This window comes from Oryx dammah, unplaced genomic scaffold (genome assembly GCF_014754425.2).
Source record: "Oryx dammah isolate SB20612 unplaced genomic scaffold, SCBI_Odam_1.1 HiC_scaffold_26, whole genome shotgun sequence".
Lineage (NCBI taxonomy): Eukaryota > Metazoa > Chordata > Mammalia > Artiodactyla > Bovidae > Oryx > Oryx dammah.
This window is the reverse complement of record NW_024070210.1, coordinates 2084102-2090101: the sequence shown is the minus strand read 5'-3', so window position 1 is coordinate 2090101 and position 6000 is coordinate 2084102. Positions and strand designations below refer to the sequence as shown.

At 55.6% G+C, this 6000-nt stretch overlaps 1 protein-coding gene across 3 annotated transcripts in view; it reads right to left on the bottom strand.

Annotated features, from left to right (window-relative positions):
- The window catches only part of FOXN3 (forkhead box N3), a 440728-nt gene that overhangs the window by 256391 nt on the left and 178337 nt on the right, over positions 1-6000 (bottom strand). The gene's annotated exons all lie outside the window — the stretch shown is intronic.

The following is a 6000-nucleotide window of genomic DNA, read 5'->3' as shown; positions in this document are numbered from 1 at the left end:
CCGCGGGGTGGAGGCGGCCGGCGCGGCGGGCTCTGCGACCCCGAGCAGCCGCGACCGTGGGCGGCGGGGCTGGCGGGGCGCGCGGCCTGTCCCTTCCCTGCGCTCTGGCCACGCGGGCGGGCGGGCGCTGCGCCTCTGGCAACGTGTCGCCGGAACGCTCCTACCCCATCCGCGCGCCTTACATGGCTCGAAAGTAAAAATAAAAAGAATTACGATGCGGGCGAGGCTTGCGAGGGGGAGACGAGATTCCACTGCTCCCCAACTCTAGCGCCCTGGCGGGACTCCCGGGGCCGCCCCGGCCCTCCTCCAGCGGCCGCCCCGTGCCCCCGGGAGGAAGGGCACAAAGGCACTGCAGCCTCCCGCCCAGGGGGCTGCCCCTGGGGGCTGCCCGCCGGCGTCCGGCTGCCCGGGGAGGGAGGGTGGCCTTTCCAGGTTACAGAGCCGAAGGCCCATCCTGAGGGCCAAACCTTGGGGCCTCCGGCGCGTTGTGCCCAACTCCCTGGCCGCCTTCTGAGCCTCCAGCGAAAACAAGGCTCCGGTCCTCCACGTTTAGAGCGCTCGAGCCACACCGACAAATGGCAGGGCCGCCACTCCGAGTCTTCAGGCGCCTCCGAAGGTGGGCCACCCGCCTGCTGCAGCCGCACCAGGCAGCTGCCTTTGGAGGGACAGAAAAGGGAGTCCCACAGGTCACCCTAGTGGCGACATAAATAAAAATAGGGCTGCACCCCGCCTCCCACCGCCCCCTCCCACCCCCTGAAACCAAGTCAGTAGATTCCTCTACAGAAGGAAACACCAGTCGCTGCGGCCACCTCTCCCCCGCTACCTGAACCAGAGGCCAGGCCCTTTTGAGCGCTTGGAAAACTGCAGAAAAACCAGTGAGAAGGCCCTCTAGCTTGCAGTACCTTGTAACTTAGCCAAAGGAGGAGAAAAATCCCACGGGTTTCTGAAACGTTTTAATTTCCAAAGACTAAGGAAACTCCGATCCATCTGAGGATTCATTCCCCTTCTCAGCTACAAGATGGTGGGTGGTAAGTTTTCAGCAGGACACTCACCAGCAGGCCTTACTGCTTAGCCGTGGGAAGGGAAATCCCACCCACCTGGGAGGTGATTCAGCCCTGGCCGGGGGCAGGGGAGGTCACCCGGCCCCACCCCTTTAATTACCGAGCACTCCGTCTACCCCAAGTCACTAAGCAAAAGGCATGTGGCAAGAGGGGCAAACTAGGTGTATCCCAAGTCCTGAGGGCAAGATTCTAAAGGTCAGAGGTGGTGGCACAAACAGGACAGGAGCTCAGTCTTGTCCACGAACCTCCATCCCCCTGTCAATCAGGGCTGGTGAGTCCCTCCTCACAGGAACCAAGAGACCCTGGTCCAGACCCAGGCTGGCTCCAGCTCAGTCCGGTCACTGAGTCGTGCCCGACTCTCTGCAACCCCATGGACGGCAGCCCGCCAGGTCTCCCTGTCCATCACCGACTCCCATGGTGGCTTGGAGAGGAAAAAATAACCGTCCTGGGTGCCCCCCTTCCACACCAGTGCCCGCCACCCAGTGCCCGCGGCACTCGCACTGGAGCCAGACCTCTCTGCGGGAAGCAGGGGCGGTGGGTTCCCAGCCCCAGCCCTCCCTTCCTGCTCAGCTCTCAGAGCACGTGGCTATTGCATAAGGGCTGTGTCTGAACTAGCCACCCGACGAGAACCAAAACTTAGAGACTTAGGGAGCTCTGGGCCAGGAGCAGCCCTGAGCGGCGGGCGGAGGCCGGGAGGGAAGCTGCCTTCCCCGAGCTCGCCTCTTTCCTTTCGTGGCTTCTCGTTGCTTCCATTCTCCAACTTGTTTCCTCATCTCTCCCGTTGCTGGTGAGAGAGGTGTGAGAAGGTGTGACGCCTGCAGAGGGAGGGGTGGGTGTGCCAGGTGGCCCGTCTGTCTGAAGGGGGCACCCAGATGTTTGCTGAAAACCGGTGGGAGGCTGAAAGGGGTCTGCCCATCTTGTCACTCCAGAGACCCCTGGCTCTGGGACCTGCTCCAGGACGAAGGAGGTCAGGAGCCAGATTTGCTCAGAAACGACCTCATTCTCATTCCCTTCGTGAGCTTTCGGGAAACACCCTTGAGCCTTGGAGCCTGAAAAGTCTCAGAGAAACGGGTGGAACTGTTTAAAGCACTGTTTTACAAACAGAATCCTATGTGCGCTCTAGAACTCACTTTGGGCACCACCTGGTCCCGGACTGGAGACGATGGGACCTTCCCACGGCCCCACCTGGGCTGAGAGCATTAGGCTCTGGGAGCAGGAGGATGGGCTGCCAGCCCAGGCAGGCCCCAGTCCTGGTGGGACCCCCCCAGTCCTCATGGGACCCCAGGTTCCTCCTCTGCGGAGACGAATGCCCCCCCACCGCCCCGGTGTTCTGCACCTTCTTCTCCAGCAAGGTCCTCTGCCCTGGACCCATGAGGCCCCTCGCCCATCCCCGGTTATTCAGCCAACCTGATTACTCTGTAAAGCCCCAGGATCCCGCCTGAGGCTGGAACATCGCCATAAATGCAGTGGGAGAAGGCTGCTTATGAGAAGACCTGCAAGCTGCGTCACTCAGTCATTTCCAACTCTCTGAGACCCCATGGGCTGCAGCCCGCAGGCCCCTCTGTTACGGGACTCTCCAGGCAGGAATCCTGGAGTGGGCGGCCATGTCCGCCTCCGGGCAATCTTCCTGCCCCAGGGCTCAACCCCGAGTCTCCCCGTCTCTTGTATTGGCAGGTCGGCTCTCTACCACTATTGCCATCTGGGAATCCCCGAGGGAATGTCCCCTGAGGGACAGTCAAGCATGAGGAGGAATCCGAGACAGGTCTGCAAAGAGGGTCTTCTCAACAGGATCCTTCAAACTGACCAGCGGAAAGGGTACCCGAGCGGGAGGCTGAGTCAGCTCGAGTCGCAAAGCTGGCCGAGGGAAAGCAGAGCGTCCTTGGACGGTTCCCTCCGGCTCCTTCCCTCTGGGACCTCGCTGTCTTCCCTGCTTCGCTCTGTGTGTCTGTTCCCCTCTCCTCCCTGAAGGCCAGCCTCCTCTGCTTACCGAGGATCACACACGGCTACCAGCACCAAGGGCAGGGGACCTGAGAGCCAGCACCCACTGCCTTCGACCGCGTCCGCCTCCCACCACACCATTCAGGTTCCCAGGGGAAGAATCAGACTGGCTTGGGCTGATTCGAGTCGCTCTGCCCTTCGCCCCAGCCCTTCCTAACAGCGGAGGCAGAAGGTTTGGTAGAACCACCTGGATGACAGGACGCAGGAAGGGAGGGGAGACGGCTGTGGAAGGAGACTGTCTAATAAACACAGGCCCCTGTTTGACTCGTAGAAATGGGGAAGGGACGTTCTAGACCTGAGCTTCTCAGGTAAGAATGCCTGGGGAGCCACACCAGTGAGTCAGGAACCTCCTGGGCCGGACACAGCGTGTGCATTTTGAGAAAGCACCCCAACACAAACTGCTTTTAAAGCCAAGAGAAATGAGTGGCACACGTACATTCCTCACCGGTGACTCGACGGTATCAAAACATGCATTCATTCCCTGAACAAACACACTGAGTGCCCACCGAGTGTGTGGCATAGTTAAGTGCCAGGGATACAAGGCCTGTGTCCCTTGCAGAACAGGCCTACTAGCGGAGAAGCATGGAAACATCCCATCACAAAACTCCTTGAATGCGAAGGTGGGCCACTTAGGTGCAGGAATCCGAGGGCAAGAACTCACTGAGTGTTTTTGAATCCAGAAGTTGCTCTGTCAGGAATATGCATTAAAAAGAAGAACAGCTTGCCTCCAGTAGGTGAATAAGTCCTAGAGCCCTCATACAGGGCACGAGGATTACAGACACCAGAACTGTATTACAAGCATTAGACCCGCTAAGTGACTAGGTCTTACTTATTCCCAACACTAGAAGAAATGCTCATTATGTGACATGGTAGAGGGCTTAGCTAACACGATAATGGTGATCACGCTTCAGTACGGACGGACCAAGTGAGCACGCTGCACGCCTTAGACCCACGGGCGTTACAGGTCAAAGACCCTCCGATTTTAAAGAAGAACAGGATCAGGGATCCAAGATAGGACTGGGGAAAGGAGAGGAAGAAATGGAAGACCAAAAGCATGTAGCAGTCCTGTTACTGGCTCAGTCGTGTCCGACCCTCTGTGACCCCGAGGACTGTAGCCGCCAGGCTCCTCTGTCCGTGGGATTCTCCAGGCAAGAATTCTGGAGTGGGTTGCCATTCCCTTCTCCAGGGGATCTTCCCAACCCAGGGATTGCATCCAGGTTTTGCACACTGCAGGCAGATTCTTTCCCATCTGAGCTGCAGGGAAGTCCACAGTAATCCATACAAAAGGCTTCCCAGGTGGTGCTAACGGTAGAGAACCTACCTGGCAAAGCAGGAGATGTCAGAGAAGAGATTCAGGTTCAATCCCTGGGTCAGGAAGATCCCTTGGAAGAGGGCATAGCAACCCACTCCAGTACTCCTGCCTGTAGAATCCTATGGTCAGAGGCGCTTGGCGGGCTACTGTCCAGAGGGTCACACGGAGTTGGACAAGACTGAAGTGACCAAGCACAAATCCATACAGAACAGAATAAAGATTATCTTTTTTTATGTTTCTTATTTTAAAAAGTTAAAATATTAAAGCAGTAGTTTCCTCTTGGTGTTAAGAGTTATGGGGTAATTTTTATTTTGGGCTCCCTCTTTCCTACTTGTCTGTATATTCCAGTTTTTCTACAGTAAGCACCTAACACATTTATAATGTTCTAATGAAAATCACTGCAGATAGCGATTGCAGCCATAAAATTAAAAGACGCTTACTCCTTGGAAGAAAAGTTATGACCAACCTAGACAGCATATTCAAAAGCAGAGACATTACTTTGCCAACAAAGGTCCGTCTAGTCAAGGCTATGGTTTTTCCAGTGGTCATGTATGGATGTGAGAGTTGGACTGTGAAGAAAGCTGAGCACCGAAGAATTGATGCTTTTGAACTGGGGTGTTGGAGAAGACTCTTGAGAGTCCCTTGGACTGCAAGGACATCCAACCAGTCCATCCTAAAGGAGATCAGTCCTGGGATTTCTTTGGAAGGAATGATGCTAAAGCTGAAACTCCAGTACTTTGGCCACCTCATGCGAGGAGCTGACTCATTGGTAAGACTCTGATGCTAGGAGGGATTGGTGACAGGAGGAAAAGGGGACCACAGAGGATGAGATGGCTGGATGGCATCACTGACTCAATGGATGTGTTTTAGTGAACTCTGGGAGCTGGTGATGGACAGGGAGGCCTGGTGTGCTGCAATTCATGGGGTCGCAAAGAATCGGACACGACTGAGTGACTGAACTGAACTGAAACTCAGCATGCTGGCCCGCAGCCCTAGAGTTTCAGATTCAATATATCTGAGCTGGGGCCTGAGAATTCACATCTCTCACAAGTTCCCAGGTGCTGCTGCTGGTCCAAGGACCACATTTTGGGAACCACTAAATTAGAGAACAGTCAGGGAGTCTGGAAAAATATGAATGTAGGAGAGGCTTCACAGGAAAAACCAAGTGAATCCATCAAGTGACTGAATATGATAGGAGATGGAGAGATTATGGTCAAAGATAGCTCCTTAATCATGGGTTGACTAAGTCTCTTTGAGTTAACATGCGAGAATGCCATCCACAAGAGTGAAATAGTTCCTCACTTGCTTCCCTCCTGTGCAGAAGGAAGAGATACCCAGGACCATGGCTGGAAGACTTTCCATCTTTGGGTGAGTGTCGAAGGCTTGATCAAGCATTCTCTGGGCTTCCCGGCCATCCCCTCTTGGGGTTTTCCTCTTGTGCGTTCTTGGTGTTTATAGGACAGATGCTGAAGAGTGGAGCCTAGAAAAAGGCTCATTAGATGTTCTCCAGCAGGGATGAGAGTCAGGAGACTTATCTGAGGAGGGACAGGAGGCTGTGGAGTAAGGGGAGGTACCGCTGACCTCAGACAGGGACATGCCGTCAGCGCAGGCGTCAGAGCGGAGCGCACC